Raw genomic sequence first — 24,909 nt, forward strand, 5'->3', positions numbered from 1 at the left:
TCTGAACTTAGCCTTGCCTAACATGTTGATGGTGGAAAGTACCTTCTAAAGTTGAGAAAGTGTGGCCATACGAGGGAAATTACAGCAACCTTAAAAAAAACCTGACCACATCCATGAGTCATGAAGAGGAAAAGAGATCTTTGCGTACTGAGAACCATTGGGCAACACTTCCTCACTCTCAGGTGCACCAATGGTTGGGGGCTGATTCTGTTCACCTGTACTCTACATCCATCCTCCCCAGACATTTTCTGTATTGTAGTCTAACCTGTGAAACCACTGAGACAATGTGCAGCAACATTTGTATGTTAGCAATAGCAACAGAAGCTTTTATTTATTCTTAATAATGTGACCTTGTTTTCTGTAGGATCCTTGGAGTACAAGAATTCCTCTTAGAATCTCTAAAGACAAGTTCATTCTCAGAAAAAAACAAAGAACAAAATGAGGAGTTACAGATAAATTGAAGCAGGAAATTTTAATTTGATGGGTTATAGTTATCTTCACTTTGTTGGAAGCCACACAGTTTGATTGGCAAATATTTACCAGTATCAACTTACACTGGGATATGCTTTAACATTTTTGTTTGGTCAAAATTTTAAATAACTAAATAGCTTAATTAAAAACCTTCATGATTCTTGTTTTAAGGCCTTTGTACCATATAATCCTCAAGTACTTATTTGTTTTTCAAATACGTTTGGTATGGCAGCAAACCCATCAAAAGTAGAGTTGGCGCCCTGGCCGGTTGGCTCAGTGGTAGAGCATCGGCCTGGCGTGCAGGAGTCCCGGGTTCGATTCCTGGCCAGGGCACACAGGAGAAGCGCCCACCTGCTTCTCCACCCCTCCCCCTCTCCTTCCTCTCTGTCTCTCTCTTCCCCTCCCACAGTCGAAGCTCCATTGGAGCAAAGTTGGCCCAGGCGCTGAGGATGGCTCTATGGTCTCTGCCTCAGGCACTAGAATGGCTCTGATTGCAACAGAGCAACGCCCGGGATGGGCAGAGCATCGCCCCCTGGTGGGCATGCCGGGTGGATCCCGGTCGGGCGCATGAGGGAGTCTGTCTGACTGCTTCCCTGTTTCCAATTTCAGAAAAATACACACAAAAAAAGTAGAGTTGGGATCTCTACCCAGTGGAAATGTAACATTAAGAATAATCATTCAATAGTCAATCTCAGAAAAGAATATTTAGACTTACTAGAAAGTAGCTGCCACTGGATAATGTTAGAAGATACAATGTCATTTAAATTCATGAGTTGCTCCTTTAAGGAGTTAGTAAAAGTAGGTTTACAGCAGTGAATACTTGAAACACAGAGTTTATTCTTGCATTATTGCATATTGTTGTATTATTTATTTGTTTTGGAACTGTAAACCTACTTTGCTCAGTCCTGTATAATGGGAAAAGGCAAGGCTTGAATCTTGGCTCTGGCACTTGTTCTATGATGTTGGACTTAATGGACCTCAGTTTGGTCATCTGTTATAAGATGATAACACCAACCTTATGCTGCTTTTGCATGGAAATACAAGAGCGAACATATAGCAAGCGCTTAGCATGATGCTTAGCAAATAGTAAGGACTTAGTCAGTAAGGGTAGCAAGTGTAGCAGAGTGAAATATACCCGTAGATTGATAAAATGGAGCAATGAAAGGGAAGGGGAAAATGAAACCAAGAACAACCTGGGAAACACACAGGACTGTCCCCTATTTTATAGAGGAAATTGAGCTTCAGAAGGCTTAAGACACTTGCTCAGACTCATTTAGTAAAAGGCTAGACTATTAACCCAAATTTGCTCCCTTATTTATAAAGTAGTCATTTGTTTCATGTGCAGGAACTGCAGACACACACGCACACTCAAACTCGTGACTTTAAAAAAACTGACATTATGTATATTATATACATTATATATTATATACATTATATATGCTCACTCTATAGATTGTGTCACAATTGCCTTTCTCTGTGATCAGGCGAGAAACAGGAAAGAAACAGAGTATCAGGGATATTTTGATGAAAAAATCTTCACTCGAAAGACACTGAGGGAAGGAAAAAAATCTGTAGAATTCCTCAAATTTGTCCATAATATTCCATCTTTCCAAAGGGAAAAAGTTGTTACTGTTGATAAAGCATTGGCAATGACAGGGAAGGTTCGTTTCACATTTCATTTAAGATGAAAGGGCGCTCAATGATACAAAACTGCATCCTTGTTTCTCTCACTTCTTTCTTTCACTTTGCACTCTCACGGAGTCTCTTCCATAGGAATGTCTATTCCTCTCTGTAATCTGGCTCTTCAGGTGAAGGCAATGTGAGCCGATAAATAATGTCAAGGAGGTGCCGAGGAGCCACATTTTAAAACGCCATACCTGAGCCTAAGACAGATGCAGTTCGATTCTGAATTTTGCCTAAGGAATGATGAAAAGGAAGAGGATGCAAATTTTATACAAATACCTTTGTGCACCTCTTCACTTCACACATTTGGATACACAGTTTGGATAAGTTTTAGTGATGACTACAGGACTGAAGGATCAAATTGCAGGGTAGTATTTAAATGCAAAGTAATTATTCCGTTAATTCACTTCTCTCTTGAAAGTGCAACCAGAGGAAAAAAAGAAAACAAATTATCTGGGAGATTGCAATTCACATACATAATTAATTTGCCTGCTGAATTTGGTGTCTTGGCTCTTAGGAGAACATAATTTCTCCCTTTTTAAAAAAAATTTTTTTTGTTTGTTTGTTTGTTTGTTTGTTTTTAGAGAGAGAGACAGGCAGACAGGAAGGGAGAGAGATGAGAAGCATCAGTACATAGTTGTGGGACTCTTAGCTATTCAATGATTGCTTCTCATATGTGTCTTGACCAGGGGGCTACAGCAGACTGAGTCACCCCTTGTTCGGGCTGCAACCTTGGGCTTCAAGCCAGCAACCTTTGGGCTCAAGCCAGAGACCATGGGGTCATGTCTATGAACCCACACTCAAGCTGGCAACCCTGTGCTCACTAATGAGTATGTGCTCAAGTGGGTGACCTCAGGGTTTCGAACCTGGGATCTCAGCTCTATCCATTGTGCCATCACCTGGTCCGGCAACCTCTTTTTTATTTTATCTCAGCCAGTCAAGAAGGTGTGTGTCTGTGTGTGTATGTGAGAGAGAGAGAGAGAGAGGGAGAGAGAGAGACAGCATCCATCCATGTAACTGGAGGTGGACTAAAACAAGAGTCAATGCTGCATCCACAGGACTGTGGCTTTGCCAGCTCCCCCATCCCACTTCTTAGCTTTCTTTGCCACCAGAAACACGATTGAGAAACAAGTCTATAGCTTGCAAGTGGGGCTGATGCAGACATGGCTCTGAAGTTGAGCAAAACTTACTGTAACTCAGTAAGTGGGTATGTTTTACCTCTATACTTCAACTCACAATTAAAACCATCTTCCATTCTTTTGAAGTTTTTAGAATACTTTCACTATATAATTATATAGTCATCACTATATAATTATTACAGATGTGTGTTTGGGTTTAAATACTGTACTAAATTATTCCTGTTTATCAGTCATAACAATTAGAAAATGTGAATACCACTTGACTAAAAGTAGTCTAACCTCCAAAACTGACGATAATTCTAGAGTTTTTGAGGGTGAAGGTCATGTTTTGTGACCCAGGCAGAAGCCGAGAAATTGGTAAAAACCAAATACTCAATCAAATGTACAAAGGGGCTGAATAAAGATGGATGATGATGATAGTGATAATGATAAAGAATAGACTTTTAAATAAAAGCAACTATAATACAGATGCATGTACTTGGCATAAAGTATGATTATTTAAGTTCAATTCAAGGGCTTAGATATAAATAAGCACCATAATCTGCTGCCTATTTACTCCAGGAGGCTTCCCTTGGAATTCAGCAGTTAATACAAAACTGATACAATTGTAGAAAATTAAAGTAATAAAATATTTGAATGAATTAACTAGCCTTTAAATCTGAACATAACACCAGTAACTACCTAGTTCCCCATGTATAAGATGCTTCTCTTGGGGAAAAATTGGGGATCTAAAAACTGGGTGCATCTTATACAGTGGTTGTAAAAATGTGGCATTTCAAATGCCATAGATGGAACTGAGGACGAGGCAATATAGGAAGACAGTGACTCATCATCAGACACAGACAAGGACAAGCTAATGGATGGGAGTTTCGACAGTGTGAGGAGTTGTATGAATTTTATGATGAATAAAACTTGAGTTCAATAACTTTATGTGATACATTTTTTTCAAATTTTGGGCCCCAAATTTAAGGTGTGTCTTATACATGGGAGCGTCCTATACATGGGGAAATACGGTACCTTACGGGATTGTTGGAATGACTAAATGAGTTAATATGGTTAATATGCTTTAAAAAAAATACTCAATTCAAGTGAGTAGTATATAAGTATTAGATGTTATTATTAAGCTGATAGATCAAAAGTCTCTTCCCCCCCTCCCCCCTCAACTGCTTGCAGTATCTTACAAGATGGAGTGCTTGCTTATGAAATAAATGACTGGGAAGACTTTGTAATGACTGAAATTGACAAACCAAAACAACAGGAACAGTCAATAGTATAAGGAAGTTGAATCAGGAGGGAACTGAGGAAAGCAGTGGTGAGATGCTATCTGGGAGCCCAGTAGTTACAGCAGCGGTAGGGAGATAGCCTTGGAAGACAGGCATCTGATAAGGTGGCAGCTTCCTAGAATTTCAAAATGAAAAAGATGTGAAACGGCAAGGCCTGTGATTTAAGAAGTACACTGCCGCCTGACCTGTGGTGGCGCAGTGGATAAAGTGTCAACCTGGAAATGCTGAGGTCGCCAGTTCGAAACCCTGGGCTTGCCTGGTCAAGGCACATATGGGAGTTGATGCTTCCAGCTCCTCCCCCCTTCTCTCTCTCTGTCTCTCCCTCTCCTCTCTAAAAAAAAAAAATGAATAAATAAATTAAAAAAAAAAAAAAAAAAAAGAAGTACACTGCCATCTAGCAAGAAAGGGAAATTTGAAACTCTTGAAATCTGCTGACACTGATTAGTTTTGTATTTTGGTGAACTCTAATTCTAATTTTTATTTCTGCAGGGCTCACTGTGCAGATGAAATAGTTTCATCTCATTGGATGACATCTGTGCAAGGACTAGCAGGCAAAAGAATCCTAGGAAGACAATTAGATTAATCTAAATAATGTCACTCTGTTATCAAATCTGCTGTTAGTATAAAATCCAATGCCTTTATAATCTATTTTATAAATTTTTTACTTCATAGTTATAATCTTATACGAAAATTTCTTAATATTTTTACCTAACCCGATTTTAAAATCTGTCTGCTCTCTCTCCTATATACACAAGAGGCCTTTACTCCTTAAATAACAAGAAGTTGACTTGAGAATTTTCTGAGAATAATCCACAGTGACTGAGTAAAAGTTAATGATATCTGGTTCTTCGTTTTTTGTCATCAAAGAAACCCATTATCAAGAACAAAGGTTTTGATAAGGGTAGTTAAGCTTTAGCTCAGTAAATGTATTTAGACTAAAATAATGAGATTATAATTTTGCCTGTTTGCAATGGACACTGGACAATTTCTTTAATTCCTTGAAGTCAATGTCCATTTAGTGCTTTGAGGCTAAAATAAAAATATGCTTTGGCAAGGAGGAAGCATGGTACAGTGCAAAATATATTATCATTGTATCTCCTTTCATTCCAGTCACTTGGGGAACTCAGTAAATAATTAAGTTAATAAGTGAAATCAAAGAAAAGGCTTTCATGAATATGTAAGAAACTGAGAAAAAAATCCTGGTGACAAATTTGCAATTCAACAAATATAATTAGCACCTACTATGTGTTAGGAGGGACAGAGAAGGAGCTCAGGCTGTCATCAAATGAGGACTTGAAACCAAAACAATATTATTACTGCAATACTTACTCTAAGATCAAAGCACTAAGCAAATAAACACAGAAGAAACTTCGTGCAAGAAAGGTGGGGGTGGGGTCCAGTAAGAAAACAAAGCTCCCAAAGGGCATGCTTCTCAATGTGAGCCTTGAGATAAAACCAGAGGTCTCACAGATGAAGACGGCAATTGGAGAATTGGAGAAACAGTTGAAGAGAAAAACAAAACATTAAGAACTTTCTGGTGACTTGTGGTCTTGTGTATCCAGAATGTAAGTGAGGGGGGATGGGAGCTCAGCTAGAGAAGAAGGAAGTGACAAGAACTAAGACTAGGGAAGTGGTGGTTGAGGGCAGGTTTGTGAAGGCACACAATTCTTCAGTAAAAGGCGTTAAAAGGACATGCTTCATTCTATTATTATATGAAACCCGCAATGCTATTTCTTAATATAAAAATTAAAATGTTTCTGGGTTTATTACAATGCTTTTCCTTCTCTTTCTCCCTCCCTCTCCCGTTTTCCCTTTCCCTCAATATCTCTCTCTCAATCCCTCTGTCTCCCTTCTCTTCCATCCTCCTTCCCTGCCTCTTAAAAGTCCAAGTGCCCAGATATCTTCAGTCATCTTCAGAAATAAAAGCTTGAATGATCTATACCTGGAAAGAAGTATGCTGGTGTGGAAGAGAGAATCTAGAGCAGACACATGCTCACAGACAGGAAGCATGGAGCCAGAAACCCTCACCATCTACTGCTGTCCTTGTCCCTCCTGCCCAGGAGCCCTAGGCCAGCACTTCCAGTGATCTGCCCACTCCTCGGCAGGACAGAGGAAAGTGATGGAAAGCAGGAAGAGCGGCTGCATGCAGGAAGCAATTATAAATATTGTTATCATCACTTGTCCCATTCTCTTAAATAGATACATTTGAATGAGACTTGTTAGCCTCCCCTTCCCGAAAGGATTCCGAGAAAGAATTATAAATTATGTTAAAACACTGAAATTGTTTCCCAAATTAGCAACTGTTTCAAGGCAAACTTTATGAAAGAGACAAAATTTAAAATGTGGCAAAGACAAGCCCAAGATTGCTAATGAAATGTTCCCCTAAACACAGCTCAATCCCTCCACAGCAGTGCTTGTCCAGAGGGCAAGACCCAGAAGGTTCCTCCCTGATGTGACGGCAGTGAGCTAGAATAAAGAGGAATGAATATTTTATACCATATCAGGTTGATGCTTTAACAAGCTAAAGGATTTCAGTCAAGAGACTTTTTACTGCTTTGAACTAATTTTCTCACATTCCATTTTATTCCCTCCCAATGTAAGGAAAATTCTGACGTAACTTTGCATTTATTCTTCTAATTTATTTTATTCTCATTAAAATTTTTACTTAAAATAACACACATATTTTTAAATTTGTTCTTTCAGGGGATTTCAAGTCCGCCTCTTCCAATTCCACATTTTTTCAGGTGAGATGTTTAAAACAATATTGATCGCCACATTTTGCTAACATCCAGAAATTCACACTTATAGATAATGGTTAATTTCATTTGAAATTGCCTGTGCAGATATTCTTAGACACTTCTACTTAATAGAAACCAATTATGATAAATTTATATAAAGTTAAAATCAAAATGTGTGTGGATAAACCACCTTTGTTTAATAAGTTTTTTTATTAAGTTTTTCTGATGGAGTAATTTTAGAAAACAAGTTGTTACATTTGATTAAGAAAATTTGGGTTTGGCTTGGTAAGCTGATAAATGAATCCATTTTGAGTCAGAATGGCATTTATGTTATCATCTGTTAATGGTTCTTAATATTATTGGATAATAATAATTAAATAAAGGCTGATGCTACAAGATCCAAAGTCTTCATTTCAACAAAGTTCCTGGAATAAATACCCCAAGTCAACTTTGTAAGAATTTCTACTGTACACAGAAACCTTCCCTCCAAAATTTAATGGTCATTTGTATGGTCATAAGCATAACCAACAGTTCAGACAAATCTCTGAAAAAGTACAATTAAGCAACACATATAACTTTTGTTCTTAGAGAATAAATCTAGAAGAGGTGGCATCTAACTCCACGTGGTTATTAAGCACTCTCATTAAATACTCATAGGACCAAAAACACTCAAATAACCAGTAACACACTGATATGTGACTCAAGGTGTTAATATATCCACTAAAGTATTGTAAAGAAACTTTTTTTTCTTATTTTAAGAAAAACAGAACCACAGGAGATAAAATTAAACTACTCCCATCAGGCACAATCTAAATGATCAATATGCACTTTCCCGAAGTAGATAAAATCACAGTCAATAACCTCCCTGAAATAAAGCAACAGAAATAAATCAGAACATGGTTTGGTTTCAAAAGGGGGAAAAATAGTTTTGGGGGTAGTGACAGTGGATGACTGAAGAAGCCACCCAGAGAGCCGAAGGTCCCACTCTGTACAGCCACATGAGCTGGCTGCAGTGTTGCTGAGCAGTTTAATGGTGGCTCAGAGACAGGTGCCAAGCTCTCTAGTCCTCTGAGGGCACGATTCACAGTTCACAGAAACAGAGCCAGCCAATAAGGAAAACATTGTAAGCACTTAGAAATGACAAAAAAGATATAAAGAAAATTTACCTTGTAGAAAAACCGTCCTGAGCGGTACTGGTGTGTGACCAGAAACTCTCTTCTTTCTGATTTGCAGAACTTTGTCAACCCCAAGTGTGTGGTCACAAGGCAGGAAGTGACTAAAATGACAAATCATCAGCCAGGGAAGAAATAGATTTTGTCTTTATAAGGACATTTTACTTAACTTTTTTTTTTTCATGTCCCCTCCCCAACAAAAATCACCTGACAGAACAGGTCACACTGAAATTTAGAAGCCTCTTACCACTTCCTCTTATAAGCATTTTTCTCTTCCTTCCTTTTTTTTTTTTTTCTTTCTCGTCCAGCTATTAGGCTCTGGGCTACTTCAACCTGTGTGATTTCAGATAACAGGGCTAGGTCAGCCTGCTACCTTGCCTTCTTTTTCTGGACCTCAGTTGCAAAGGCAAAGCCCAGGTTTCTGGCTACTTACAGCAAAGATAAACAAATTATTCACTTTTAGTTAAAGAGCCAAAGGGGAAAATGACAGTACACATGAAACAAACTAGAGGGGACTTCCTCTGGAAAGTCTACCTCAGCCTCAACCAAACCTCTCCTAAGAGTCCCCGAACAATGATCTTAATTGGTGACAATAAAACAAAAGGACTTCTTTTAAGGGGAAGGGCTAGAAGAGCAAGGTCATTATCTTATTTACTTATTCTTTTATTTATAGAACACCTATGTGCTAAGGATCTCTTTAACACATTTAACAATTTCAATTATTTAGTTGTTTCTTATAAAGAGTGCCAGTGTAGCTGTTATGATTAAAAGACAGCTAAATTCCCTCATACAGACCAGATTTATTTTTCAAATGCACATTTAATGAAATTAGTAATAGAAAAAAAAAAAAAAGCCCAATTCTATGTCCAAACCCCTGATGCTTGTCTTGAGGTCAGATTCCCATCTTTAAATGTAAGTACTCAAGGGCTCTAGGGCTCATAGCTTTAGACTGGGCATGAAGAGTGTGTAGTGCTATGAGAAATGTTGACTGAACATTAAGCAGAGTCTCCACATTGCCTGGAGACACTACATGGCTCCAACAGCTAGTCTGTGATTGAGGAATGGGGTAAGTGGCTGTGCCCCAGATCTGACAGTCATCTGAAGATGCTTGATCATTCCCTTCACTTCGCTATCTACTAGGGGCCTGGAACCCCGGCAGCAGGTACTCTGGTGTGGGACTGCCTTTATATCTCTTTTGCTTCTTTGATTTCTCCTCTAGAAAGGTCCTGCTTCTGACCTCAAATGTTAAACCAAGCTTTTCTGGTTTATCTAGTCCATTAGCCAGTGGCGAGCAAGTCCTCAGTCAGAACCCCACAGAAACAGACGGTGGAGATTCCATCCATTTTGAAAGTGTTTTACCTCACAGACAACTATCAGCCCTCTTGTGCATCCCCAGAGAAGTCCGGGGTGGTGAATTGAACCCTGTTTTCTCCATTGCCTAAGGACTCCCCAGTAATAAGTTGCAGAGGGGTTTCAAGAAGCACCTATATTCTTTTGGGACACCAAAGAAACGTCCATGCATTGCTGTGACAGGACTAATTACACGGCAGCCAAATGCTAGTCCTTTCTACGCTGGTGGAAACAGTCACCACTCAGGACCTTACCCAAGGCTCCACAGATAATGTCTTAATGGGCTTTTGGATTAAAAAAAAATGTATGGAGTGACTGTGGATATCCCCCCAAAAATCGGATTCTGCATCCCTGTGATTTCAGGATGGAATGAAGCTCCAGCAGTGACACTTCTTGAATAGAAACAGACTCACTTCATGAACCAGGGAGAAGGAAAGCAGCAGCATTCTGTACCTACTGCTGCCTGGTCATCGGAGACCGGAGGAAGCTGTACAGAAGAGTGAAGTATACTTGAGCTTTGGGGCAGCAAGAGTTGGGTACTCCTGATTGGGTACAACCACTGCTTTCAAGGAGTACCTGACTTAGTAGGGGAGAAAGACATATCAGTAAATAAATGCCGTCTATTAGGAGGGATGAAATAAGCAGGGGAACGGAGCACAGGTTTGAGTGAAGCTGACTTCTGAAAATAGTGAAACATGCTTAGTTATGACTAGCAGCTGGTTCAAGTGAAAAAAAGATGTAGGATCTCAGATGACGTCTAGATTCTAGAGATGAAAGCCATTGAATTGTGCTGCTTGCAGCAACCCTGTTGAAGGAGTCTTTTTCTACTCTACACCAGCTCGGCTTTGGCTTTAGCTCCGCAATGCGCCACCCACCACCACCTCCCCCACATCCTGCACCACTCCCTCCCTCTTAATCTCTTCATCTGCCTCTCAGTGGCAGAGATCTACCCAGAGAAAAATATTTCACCACTGTCAGTGTCTAGAATTGCTTGCACATCATGATAATACACAGAAAACTGACTTGGTTTTATTATTATTTTACCTTCTCTACAGACAACGCACCCCTGAAGCACTGCGCCGAGTGACCTCTCCTACTCCAACCCCTGAGGCTTCACGTGCTTCTGCTGTCACCTCTGCCACTTCTTCCCTGATGGCACTTAGCTTTTCCTCTGCCCTCCCCCACTTCATCCCTAATACCATATCAGCTACAGCCCTCACAGAAACACAGACTTACAATGCTGTAGATTCAAGCTGCTGGCCTTCAAATTACTTCTCAGAAACACTTTTATTCAGTGTCATTAATTACTGAGATCAGGCATTCCCAACCTTGGGTCATGGGTCCCTAAAATATATATATATAATCATAATATTAGAGACCCTAAAGGTTCCTGCCTTAATCTCTACTTCACTCTCTGCATCCTTTCCTGGCCCAAGGTTCTGCCCCTTATTTATTGAGATGATCAAGCCATCTGGTGTGAGCTTTCTTATCTAACCTCTTCTCCGCTCACAAAATTCATCATTTCCTCCTTTCCTTCAGTCTAAAGGAGGTGTACTTTCATTTTCTCAAGGTTAATAGTTTCCCTTCACAATCTTAATCTTTAATCTTCTGCTTCCTTAGCTAGTTGCTCCATCAATTATCTCATATTTTTCTAAAATCTTTTATTCCTTATACTCCCCCCTTCATTTACTCATGGGATTTATACAAAGGAAAAATACTTCTGCTCCACTCTACTGTATACCCTCTTACATGTGATGAGCATAAAATGACAGTGATCAAGATGTGCAGTCCCTGCCTTTGTAGAGTGGTCACTGTGGTCAAGGACACAGACAAAGGAAAAGGCAAGTGGTATTCAGAACCATGACTGATGTAAAGCAAAGTGCCTGTGGGAACACGCAGCACTAACCCAGACTTGGGGTCTAGGAGGCATGCAGAGGGTGCGCCCTGGAGTGGTTACGAGCAAAGATGTCGGGCCACTTGTAGTATGTACCTACTATGTAGTATTGTAGTATGTAGTTGTGTAACCTTGGAAAAACTATTTAGGTTCACTGGGCCTTCATTTCCTCACTTAGAAAATGGAGCTAAGTCTAGTGTTTACTTTATACAGTGGCTATGACAGGTAAGTGAATTGATATATGTAGAAAATTCTGAAGAGTGCCTTGTACATAATAAATGTTATATATGTGTTCGTCTTTTAATATTTATACCAGGCTCGGGATTAGACCCTTTGCACACATTATTTCATTTATTCCTCACAACAGCCCTATTGTTATTTTTCTTTAATTTTTAAATAATAGTGTGATTCTCATACCATAAAATTCACTATTTGAAAGAGAAATTCAGTGGGTTTTGGTATATTGACGGAGTTGGGCAACATAACACTATATGATTATAGAATATTTTCATCATTCCAAAAAGAAAACTTGTACCCATTAGCAGTTATTCGCCCATTTATTTACTTCCACCTCCCAAACCCCTAGCTACCAATCTATTTTGTCTCTGTAGATGTGCCTGTTCTGAACATTTCATAAAAATAAAATTATGCACTATGTATTCTTTCGTGACTAGCTTCTTTTACTTAAGCGGAGTAGTTTCAAGGTTTATCCATGTGACAGCATGTACCAATGCTTGATCCTTTCCCATAGAAGAAGAGTATCCTATTGTATGGTTATACCACATTTTATTTATCCATTCATGGGTGGATAGGCATTTGAGTTGAAAAGTGTTTCCACTTTTTGGATTATTAATAATGTTGCTATTAATATTTGTGCTATTAACATGTTTTTGTATGAATGTATGTTTTCTTTAATTTTTTAATCAAAATAATAAGTGTATATAGCTTTCTGTTACCTCAAGGTCTAGGTGAAACACCAGTCTTCCGACACCCTCCCTCTCTACCTCCAATTCCTGTTTCCCAGAAACAATTATCTTCAAGAGTTTTAGTGATTCCTTCACCTACTCCATATTTTTATATTTACTACATCTTGATTGTTCTGGATCAGATTTTTTTTTCCTTCTTGGGAGATGAAGACCTAGCTCTCTCATACTACCAGCATGCACACCTGGACCCTTCCACCTTCCTCTAAAACAGGTCACAGTACCTTTATAGTTAAATTAACATTCAGGTTTTGCAATGATTGTGTAAATATCCACAGCTGAGTTATGTATAGTGCTAGGTTTATATTTCATTTTTGTAGTTTTTCATTTGCTAGGTTTCTATGAACACTATAACACAGGTAAAGTAACTTTTAAAAATCAAAATCCATTTCTCTTTATTCTCTTTCGGAGGGGTCCTCCTTCTGGTCCTCCACCCTCCTGCCTGGTGTGCTGACAGCCCTCCGGGAGCTCCCCTTCACCGTCATCCTGGAAACCCCCTTGTTTCCCTCTAGGTGGGGTCTCCCGTTTCTGGACCACATATCTTCCACTTTCTTGGTCTACTTCCTAGTTTTAATAAGTACATCATATAGTAGATTCCGAGGAAATATTTCTCAAGACATAAAGTTTTTGAGACATTTTATGACTGAGAACATGTATAGTATTAGAAATCCATTCTGGAAAACATTTCCTCTCAAAATTCTGAAAGAACTGTCCTGGTATGTTCTAAGTTCCAGTGCTGCTGTTGTCTGATACCCTTGTGATTTTTGGTCCTTTGCATGTCCTTTAAAAAATGTCTAGAAATATTTAGAATGTTCTCTTTAGGCCTGGTGACCTGAAATTTTACATATCTCCATCTGGGTCTGTCTTCATCCACTATGCTGGGGACTCAGTGATTTCCTAATTAAGAAACAGAAAAATTTTAGTTCTGGAAAGTTTCTTTGTCTGTCTTTTTCTCTCTCCCTTCTTTTCTCTCTCTCTTTCTAAAAAAAAGGTGAAGGGATTAAAAAATACTAATTGGCAGTTACAAAATAGTCATGGGATATAAAGCACAGTATAGGGAATATAGTCAGTGATATTGTAATAACTGTATGGTGCCAGGTGGGTACTAGACTCATCAGGGATCACTTGTCAGTTATGTAAATGTCTAATCATTACGATATACATCTGAAACTATTGTAATATTGAATGTCAACTGTGAATATCTGTATACATATGTATATATCGTATTTGTTGAATAAATGAATGAAGAGGACCAAGCTGAGACTTTGGAAGGATGAGGTGAAAAGGAAAGGCAGAAATGTACTCTAATCACTAGGGATTGGCATGTGCAAAGGAACACGGTGAGAGAAAGCTAGCTACATCAAGAATCTGACGAAAGCCAAGCAAGTTCTGCAGTGAAGAGCTCAGGGGAGGGCGGATGTGAGGGTGAGGGTGTGCAAAGAAAGAGAAAAGGCTGGAGGCATTAGCAGAGACCAGATCCCGGTGGATCTTTTAGCTGTGTTAAGGAGTTCAGACTTTAGCTTAAAAGCAATGAGGTTGAGGAGCTAGTTTAGGGTCTGTATTAATTTCCTAGGGCTGCTGTAACAATGTGCCACAAATTGGGTTGTTTAAGGTAAGTTTATTAAATATAAATTTAGTGTCTCATGGTCCTGCAGGCTATATACTTATAATTCAAAATAAAGAAATCAGCAGGGTTGGTTTCTTCTGAGGGCTGAGAAGGAGAATGCCTTTCCCCTAGTTTTGGTGGTTTGCCGGCAATCTTTGGTATCCTTGGCTGTATCCAATTTCTCCCTATTTATAAGATGACAGTCATATTGAATCAGGGTCCACCCTACTGAGGTTATCATGCTGTGATCATCTACAAATACCCTATTTCTAAATAAGGTAATATTCACAGGCACTGGGGGACTTCAGTATCTTTTGAGGGGGACACAGTTCATAACAGGTTCTTAAGCAGAAAGTGTCACAATCAGACCTGTATTTTAGGAAAATCTGCCTACTTCCAGTGAGAGGAATGAGATGGCAAGGGTTGGAATGAGGGTGGGAAGGATGAAGATCAGTTTCTTCCAGAGGCCTTTTCTGTTAGTGTGGTATATGGTGATGATAAGTGGTGGTAGGACAGAGAGGTGGGCACATTCCAGGGACACTTTGTACGCAGAAAGAATGAGAAAGAACTGATTGAATACAGAGGCAGAAGAAGACTGAATAAAGGAGGGGGAGACAAAGATGGCCCCATTTCTGGAAAGAAAGTGGGTGGTTCCATTCAGTGAAACAGGGAATGTGGAAGTGTGTTTGCAGAAGAGAAATTATGAATTTAGGAAACGCTACCTTATTTCCTCAATTCCCACACGGTCTTTACTAGGTCACTCTTCTCATTGCTCTTCTAAAAGCTGTGATCTAAAAGACATTACACAACTTTTGACACTGTTGGTCATCCTTTATTTTTCAAACTCTCTTCTCCATAAACAAATATTTTTATTTAATTACAGAATGAACAATTTTATTTTGAAATCCTGCTATCATATTAAATATCTAAAATCTAACTCCTCATTTCTCTGACAAATAAGCTATTGCACCCCACCCCTCACTTCCTTAGTCCAGCCAGAAGTTCATCATTGGCTCAGGACTGTCTGGAGTACTACTTGACTCCCAGTCTATTCTCAAATCCTACATGCGGTCAAAGTTGCATCTATTTCCCCCTCATTGTCTTTCTCAATTTTCTGCTTTCAGTGCTTCTTCTACCTTATTACCATACCCTTGGGCTTTGCTTCAGCTTCCTGATTCCCTATTTCCTGCCTTACTGCTTCTTAATCCACCCTGCATGCTGCCACCGCACTATCTTCATAAAGCTACACTTCCCACCAACTGCTGCTCACTGATCATCTGAGATTACTTGTCACTTCTAGGACAGTATCCAAACTGTGCCTCAATTCATCTTTCAAGCTTCCTTCTAACAACGTCATAAGTCCTTTGGTGTTTTTGAGCTGGTCTGCTAATCCTCTAACATGCCTACACACTTATCATTATGCCAATCAGATTCCTATACTCTCTCTTGCTGCTTGCTCTCCCCCCTCCCCACTACTATAAATCTGAATCATTTTCCTTGAACCCAGAACAAGACCAGCTACATATCTTTGGATTCCAGTGCAAAACTAAAATGGGGGCACCTTTGTTTATAAATGATTAAGAATTTTTAGATGGTGACAGCAGAGCATTAAGCCAAGTGTAGAGCCCTTCTGAGCACAGAACACTGTGAAACCACATGGCTCATACACCCTTGAAGCTGGCCTGGATCAAGAACCCTCCCTTCAATCTTGGGGGAAAAGAAGAATTCCAGAGGTATCACATAACCTGACTTCAAACTATACTTCAAAGTTATAATCAAAACAGAATTGTATAGGAAAAAAACAGACACACAGACCAACAGAATTGAAAGAAGAGCTCAGAAATAAACCCACACATATATAAGTAACTAATTTACAGGAAAGAAGCCAAGACTATATAATGAAGAAAGAAAACTCTCTTCAATAAATGGTGTTGGGCCCTGGCCGGTTGGCTCAGTGGTAGAGCGTCGGCCTGGCGTGCAGAAGTCCTGGGTTCGATTCCTGGCCAGGGCACACAGGAGAAGCGCCCATCTGCTTCTCCACCCCTCCCCCTCTCCTTCCTCTCTGTCTCTCTCTTCCCCTCCCACAGCCGAGGCTCCATTGGAGCAAAGATGGCCCGGGCGCTGGGGATGGCTTCTTGGCCTCTGCCCCGGGCGCTGGAGTGGCTCTGGTCGCAACAGAGCGATGCCCTGGAGGGGCAGAGCATCGCCCCCTGGTGGGCAGAGCGTCACCCCCTGGTGGGCATGCTGGGTGGATCCCGGTCGGACGCATGCGGGAGTCTGTCTGACTGTCTTTCCCCATTTCCAGCTTCAGAAAAATTTAAAAAAAAAATGGTGTTGGGCTCAGTTGATTGGAGCATTGTCCTGGAGTGCGGAGGTTGCTGGTTCTATTTCCTGGTCAGAGCACATACAGGAGCAGTTTGATGTGCCTCTCTCTCTCTCCCTACCTCTAAACAAACAAAGGGTGTTGGAAAAACTGGACAGCCAAAATCAAAACATCATGGCACTGGCATAAAAACAGAAACATAAGTCAATGGAACAGAATAAAAATCCCAGAAATAAACCGAAGTCTACATGGTTAAGTAATAATGTGACAAAGGGAGCAAGGGCATACAATGAGGTAAAGATAGTTTAATAAACAGTATAAAAAATTGGATAGATATATGCAAAAATGTGAAACTAGACCACTTTCTTATACTATACACAAGAATTAACTCAAAATGAATTGAAGACTTAAATAAAATTTTTGAAACCATAAAATTCCTAGAAGAAAACATAGGCAGTAAAATCTCTGACATTTCTCATAGCTATATTTTCTGATATATCTCCTCAAGCAGGGGAAACAAAAGAAAAATAAACAAATGGGACTACATCAAACTAAAAAGTGGTACATAGCAAAGAAACCCATTAACAAAATGAAAAAACAACCTACTGAATGAAAGACTATATTCACCAATGATATGTCCAATAAGAGAGTAATATCCAAAATTTATAAAGAACTCAACACCAGAAAAACAAACAATCCAATTAAAAAATGGGCAGAAGACTTGAATAAACAATTCTCCAAAGAGGACATACAGACTGCCAATAGACATATGAAAACACACCTACTTAACTAATCATCAGAGAAATGCAAATTAAAACTGTAATGAGATATCACCCCACACCTATCAGAATGACTATGATTTAAAAATCCACAAACAAGTGTTGATGAGGATGCAAAAAAAATGGAACCCTCATGTATAGTTGGTGAGAATGCAGATTGGTGCAGCCACTGTGGAAAACAATATAAAGGGTCTTCAAATTTTAAAAATGAAGCCGCCTAGTGACCCTGTGATTTCACTTCTGGGAATTTATCCAAAGAATCCCAAAACACTAATTTGAAAAAATACACACAACCTTATGTACATTGTAGCTTTATTTGCAAGAGCCAAGATATGAAAGCAACTCAAGTACTTCTAGGTATTTATTAGAAGAAATCCAAAACATAATTTAAAAAGACATGTGCATCCCTATGTTCATGCAGCATTATTTACAGTGACCACAATGTTGCGGTAACTTAAATGTCCACCAAAAGATGAATAGATGAAGAAGATATGGTACATATACACAATGGAATATTGTTTGGCCATAAAAGGAATAAAATCTTGCCATCTGCAACAACATGGATAGAGTCAGAGGGTATTATGCTAAGTGAAATAGGTCAAACAGAGAAAGACAAATACTATGTGATTTCACTTTTATGTGAAATCCAAAAAACAAAACAAACAAGTTATCAAAACAGAAACAGACATATAGAGGCAGAGAACAAACTGATAGTTGCCACATGGAATGGGGTTGAGGGGATGGGTGAAAAAAAGGAGGAAATTAAGATGTGCAAATTATGAGTTATAAAAACAGTCATGGGGATATAGAGTACAGCATGGGAAATATAGTCAATAGTATTATAATAATTATGTATGGTGAAATGGGTGCTAGATTCATTGGGATGATCACTTTGTTAAGTTATATAATGTCTATTCATTATGTTGTACACCTCAAACTAATATAATATTTTGTTAAGTATAATTGATAAATTAAAAAAATTTTAATTAAGAAACCACAATGAAATATCACCTCGCACCTGTTAGAATGATTATGAACAAAAAGACAAGATATAAGTGCCAATGGAGAAAAAGAAACCCTGTTGGTAGCACTGTAAATTAATGCAGCCATTATGAAAAACTGTGTGGAGCCTCTTTTACAACTACCATATGATCCAGTAATTTCCTTTCTTGGTATTGACCCTAAAGTTATAAGAATAATTTGTAAAGGTATGCGTACCTGCATTGCAGGATTATTTACCATAACCAAGACATGGAAACAACTAAGTGTTCATCAATAGATAAATGGATAAAGAAGATGTGGTATGACATTGAAAGTGGTGATACTTCATCTTTTTTCTGGCTGAGTATTATATATACAATGAACCTTGAAAGTATAATGCTAAGTGAAATAAGTGAGATCGAAAAGGACAAAAAACATGTATGATTTCACTCATGTGTAGACTATAAAACCAAAAAAGTAAAAAACAAACTAACAAAACAAAAACAAACGTATAGATACAGACAACAGAAGGGTGGTTACCAGAGGGGAAAAGGGTGTGTGTGGGGGAATTGGGTAAAGGGAGTTGAAGGAAACTAGACTTTGGGTGATAAGTATGCAATGAGTATATAGATATCAAAGTATAATTCTGAAATTTATATAATGTTATTAACCAATGTTACCTCAATAAATTTAATAATAAAAAAATCCTTCCTTGACCACCAATCCAACTTTTCTTCTCCTAAAACATACAATACTTGTTTATAAGCCATTTTTGCTTTTACTGCATGCCACCTTGCTTTGTCAATTAATCTCCTTGACTACATATCCTTATGTGCTTGTAGCATCTTTATACAGTCATCAAATTCCTACTAAAAAATGTATGCATGTGTGTGTTTTCTGTTTGTGTGTGTGTGTGTGTGTGTGTATACAAAAAGCCTAAATATTTCATGTGCTAGGATCTCAGAAAATAAAACTAATAAACTTATACATTTCATTGCCTGGGAGGTTACCAAACATACTAACAATTATAGTACTCTGTGATGAACACTATTCCCAGGTACCAATGACTTGGGTGTGGGGCTGCAGACAGAAAGGCATCTTAGAAGATGTGTAAATGAGCCTCAAACAGTGTGGGACCAAGCAAAGGGAAGAACAGAGAGTAATGAAGGACATTTCATAAGGACCAGCATACATAAAACGCATGGGGAAGTTATGTACACCTCACAACTGAAATGTCAGTTTTTGGAGTATAGGAATTGCATTCTCTCCTAGCACCTAACATGATCTATTGCTCATAGTCCAAATCCAATAACTATTTAATTTGTTGAGAAGGCAGATTTTTTCTATAAACAATATGGCATTTAAAAGTTGAACCAAAAAGCAAAAGTAATTATATATTTTAAATATACATCTAAAATTCACTCTCTAAGAATGATAGGTCTTTCAGAGTTTTATATATGCTGCTGCCATATCAAGACTGACTTTACATCTGTTTAATGCTAATTTTACTGTATCTTGCTGACTACAATGTAACAAAAGCTAATTATAGCAATTATTGCCAGGTAGGTTATAAAAGGAAGAGGGTTGTTCATAGCTGCAAATTGTATTATCATAAAATGTCAAGTACATAAAAATGTTGTCTCTGCAATATTTCTAAGTATTAAAAAGTTGAATTCAGTATACTATATAGGCTATGACCTTTTTAAAAGTAGAGGATTTGTATACCTTTAGTTTGTAACAGCTCCGTAGATATTCAATGACATTTCATAACCCATTTGCACTAACAGTCATTAAAACAGATGCAGGCTGAAGTGAATGTATGCCACTTGGTGCTACTTCCCATGCTACAATGTTTCTCCAACTTTCTTCCTTTTTTATTCAGTGAGAGGACAGGAGGCAGAGACAGACTCCCACATGCATCCAGGCTGGGATTCACCCGGAAAGCCCACTATGGGGCAATGCTCTGCCCATCTGGGGTGTTGCTTCCTTGCTCAGCAGCCAAGCTCTTAGTACCTGAGGTGGAGGCCATGGAGCCATCCTCAGCACCAGGGCCAATTTGCTCCAATAGAGCCATGGCTGCAGGAGAGGAAGAGAGAGAGAGAAATGGGTGCTTCTCCTGTGCACCCTGACTAGGAATCAAACCTAGGACATCCTCATGCCGGGCTGATCCTCTACCACTGAGCCAACCAGCCAGCGCCAACTTCTGTAAACAGATATGCTGCTAAGCTACTGAGACAATGTTTGAGATGCTCCCAACCACCAAGGATACAAATACAAAAACAAAGATTTAAAAATAAGCATATAGAAAACAATAAATGTCAAAGAGTATAAATCAAATATTAAAAGGGAAGTCATAAGCCTTTTAAAAATGCAAACCTAAAAGGAACTAATCAGAAAAATATATGAGGAATGTGGTCCATGGGAAAAGCAAACGATATGAAATTGAAACCCTTAGAGGCAGATCCTGAGTCCAGTATATGCTAATGGCTCTTGTGTAAGGCATTTTTCATTTTCCTCAGCTGAACTAACATGTAAGTTGGAGAAAATGCCACTAGATTCACAGGGTTAAAGAATAGATGAGATAATATATGATAACACATTTAACACAGTGGTCTGAATGCCAAATTCTATTGAATCTGAATTTGTGCATTGAGATTTATATAAAATACCTAAATATTTCATTCTGTCTGTCCAGGGAATTTCTTCACATTTACGCGTGCCCCGTGCTGGGTGCCTGAGCATGTCAGATTTAATATTTGCAGCAAGCCCATGATTTAGGTGGCATTTACTCTATTTTAAGAAAACAGTCCCAGATGAAAAGTGTTTGTTTTTTACTGTTGATCTGCAGCTGCACTATGAAAATATTTCTGGTCAAGTTCTCCATTTTTTAAATAGAGATATGAATCAGCCGCCAGTTCTCTGCACACTAGGCCAAAAGACAGTCAGCCTAGCTTCCAAGCATTCGTATGACAGTTTCCTTATTTCAAGCGTTCGTTTATTAAGTATTTGTTGTGTATAATGAAGTGCCAAGGAAGACACAAAACAAACACAGGTAAGGGGAGTCATGGAGACCTCATGCAGGAGAGAGTAAAGCAAGGAAAGAGATGATTTTTAGATTAGTGTGTTGGCAGAGAAATGGGATGAAATGGGAAGCGACTGAAAGTAAGAAGGGTTAGGAAGTCGTGGCTGTTGACGACGTATGAAGCAATAACTGCCAGGCCAGGGATGGAGGCAACAGGCAATAGGAGAAAGAGAAACACAAGATGTTCCAGAGGTTGACTTTATAGGCGATAAATGAGAATGAAAGGGCTCCGGAGAGCTGGCCTGTGCACAATGCGAACTGTGTAACACAGAACTGAGCTGCATCTGCATGAGATAAATCAAGCTTTTGGTTGGCATCACCTCTAGGAGGAAGCACTTAGAAACAAATGAACAAAAGTGTAAGGACTGACACCTAAAATTATGAGGGGGGCCTGACTGGTGGTGGTGCAGTGGATAGAGCATCAACCTGGGACACTGAGTTCCCAGGTTGGAAACACCAAGGCCACCAGCTTGAGCACGAGCTCATCTGGCTTGAGCACAGGCTCACAACTCCAGCGCAGTGTTGCGTGATCATCAACATGATCCCAAGGTTGCTAATTTGAGCCAAATGATCACTTGCTTGAAGCCCACAGTTGCTGGCTTGAGCCCAAACTTACTGGCTTGAGCAAGGGGGTCAAGGCACACATGAAAAGCACTCAATAAAAAAAATAAATAAATAAAGGGAAGCAGCTACGAGTTGATATTTCTCATTTCTCTCTCTCTCTTCAAAATAAAATAAAATAAAATAGAAGGGAATAAAGAACAAAGTCCAATTTAATCAAATTTTTGACATGTACTAAAAATATATATATTAAATTTCAGATTAGATTAAATAATAAAGTAATATATTTTATTTTTATTTTTCTGTGCCCAATAAAGTTTAAGTATCAACAAAGAAGGCATGTGCACTTCAGATTCTGTCCATTTTGAGAAGAATCATATTCAGGGAAAGGAAATCATGGATAAAAATGAAGTTGCTTGAACCAAACAGGCAATATTAATAAAGAAACATAAACCACAGTATGTAAGATAGCTTCCACTAACAAATCTGAATGATCACGACATCTTACAATGATCACAGTATCCAAATTCATTCACTGTTTTTCTCATTCATCCTACTTTCTGTAAGGCATGCTTCCAGATGTTGAGAATATAGCAGTGGATAAGACAGACACATTCTCATGGAGTTCAAAGGCTGCCTTTCTGCTTCTAATCCAAAGCAATCAGATTGAACCTCAGTGGTGTTTTTCATTTTCCTTTGACTGTGTACTTTTTATACATGAAGACTGAGTGCTTGTTAACCAGAGAATGGAGGTCTTCTTTTAGATGAATTCTGTGGTAACCAGAAAATGTAAATAAATACATGCCTAAATGGTCGCATGCACCTGGACCTGGATTCACCTGGGAAGCCCACTAGGGGAAGACGCTTTGCTCATCAGGGCTGTTGCTCCGTTGCTCAGCAACCGAACTTTTTTTTTTTTTTTTTTTTAAGATTCTGAGGTGGAGGCCATGGGCCATCCTCAGTGACTAAGGGCTACTTGCTGAAACCAGTTGAGCCTTGGCTGTGAGAGGGGAAGAGAGAGAGAGAGAGAGAGAGAGAGAGAGAAGGAAAAGGGGATGGTGGAGAAGCAGATGGCCTCTTCTCCTATGTGCCCTGACTGGGAATCAACCCACACTGGGCCCTCACTCCACCACTGAGCCAACCTGCCAGGGTGCAGTCACATGGTTTAACCTGAGTAGAGTGGTTCCTGTTACTACCCCCGAGGGCTCCGTCAGTCATCTATACAGTGTTTTGCCTTACAAAGGTCTCCTAGTCCTTTATGGTCTTCAGTCAGAGGGATGAGGAATGGAAGAGAGAAGGATCCTTTGTCTCCTTATCTCCCTTCTCATTGCTCCTTCCTATTTAAGGCAAGAGAGATGCTGGTTAAATAAAAGATAAACAAAAAAATTCTATTTTTAAATTAAGAACCAAAATCACCAGAATAAATGAAGTATGGACTCTTCAAAACTGCTCTTGGTGCTGGATTTACTGAAGCTACTGGATTTATAAACTTTCATTGTATAAGTTTTCAGAGATAGAAAAAAAAATGCTGCAGAAGAAATATGCCAAGTCTGCCTGTTCTAGTAGGTGGTACATACAAGATTGCTTAAATCTCTAAGCTATCTAAGCTATTTTCCTTATTGGGGATGAGGCAGGTAACTGAACTGAGGGTCATGGGCTGAGTATAAGTGGCAGGGATTACCACACCCTGGAAAATATGTCTTGTCTAAAGGGAGCAGCAGAAGGAATGCATATTTGATTGTTTAAGAGAAACCAGGAATCTGGATTTTAATGTGAAATCATCTTATTTTCTATATACAGTGTGTCCGTAAAGTCATGGTGCACTTTTGACCGGTCACAGAAAAGCAACAAAAGACGATAGAAATGTGAAATCTGCACCAAATAAAAGGAAAACTCTCCCAGTTTCATACCTATTCAGTGCAGTTCAATGTGGGCTCACACACAGATTTTTTAGGGCTCCTTAGGTAGCTATCCTGTACAGCCTCTACAGACTCGTCACTGACTGATGGCCTACCAGAACGGGGTTTCTCCACCAAACTGCTGGTTTCCTTCAACTGCTTATCCCACCGAGTAATGTTATTCCTATGTGGTGGCGCTTCGTTATAAACGCGCTGATATTCACGTTGCACTTTGGTCACGGATTCTAATTTAGTGAACCACAGAACACACTGAACTTTCCTCTGTACCGTCCACATCTCGACTGGCATGGCCGTGGGCTGCTCCGCTGTATACACGATGTTACATCATCATCTGCACATGTGCACATGCTGCCACATCATCCTACAGAAACTGGGAGGGTTATCCTTTTATTTGGTGCAGATTTCACATTTCTATCGTCTTTTGTTGCTTTCCTGTGACCAGTCAAAAGTGCATCATGACTTTACAGACACACTTTATTTGGCAATGCATTTTTAAAAACTTAAAAGTCATGTTGGCAAATCTGTAACTGATTCACCCAGGCGTCACTAACTTACAACTTTGGGTCTATGGTGGTGCTTGTACAGAAACATGGAGGTCAGTGCAGGTTTACAAACATTATTAACCTTAGCATGCGCAATCAGTGCAAGAAACTCAAGAATGTTGAAAGACTTTAAAAGAAGAGGCATACAGTTACAATGGAAATGAAAAGAAATGATTTGAAAAAAGTGGGTGAGAAAATAACAATACTTCTGTATACAGGATGATTAGTGCGATGTTAAGAATGATGCTCAATGGTTGACAAATCATGCAAAATGTTGAAATGGCTTGATTTGTGCAATGATCACATCACTGTCATCATCAACTAAAAACAAGGGGGAAATACTGGATGCTCAATGTTAATTCAGAAAAAACTAGAAATTTGTGTAATTAACATTTCATGGTGA

At 39.1% G+C, this 24,909-nt stretch overlaps 1 protein-coding gene across 3 annotated transcripts in view; it reads right to left on the minus strand.

Moving 5' to 3' along the window:
- Nucleotides 1-24,909, minus strand: part of LCP1 (lymphocyte cytosolic protein 1) — an 83,884-nt gene that overhangs the window by 45,857 nt on the left and 13,118 nt on the right. For 2 of the 3 annotated variants that reach the window (XM_066380970.1, XM_066380971.1), the window contains exon 2: nucleotides 8,481-8,590. The exons of the other annotated variant lie outside the window; for it this stretch is intronic. The gene's annotated coding sequence lies outside the window, so the exon portion shown is untranslated. The remainder of the gene's footprint in view (nucleotides 1-8,480; nucleotides 8,591-24,909) is intronic. 3 annotated transcript variants of the gene reach the window in all.

The sequence above is a fragment of the Saccopteryx leptura genome, chromosome 4, assembly GCF_036850995.1.
Source record: "Saccopteryx leptura isolate mSacLep1 chromosome 4, mSacLep1_pri_phased_curated, whole genome shotgun sequence".
Classification (NCBI taxonomy): Eukaryota; Metazoa; Chordata; class Mammalia; order Chiroptera; family Emballonuridae; genus Saccopteryx; species Saccopteryx leptura.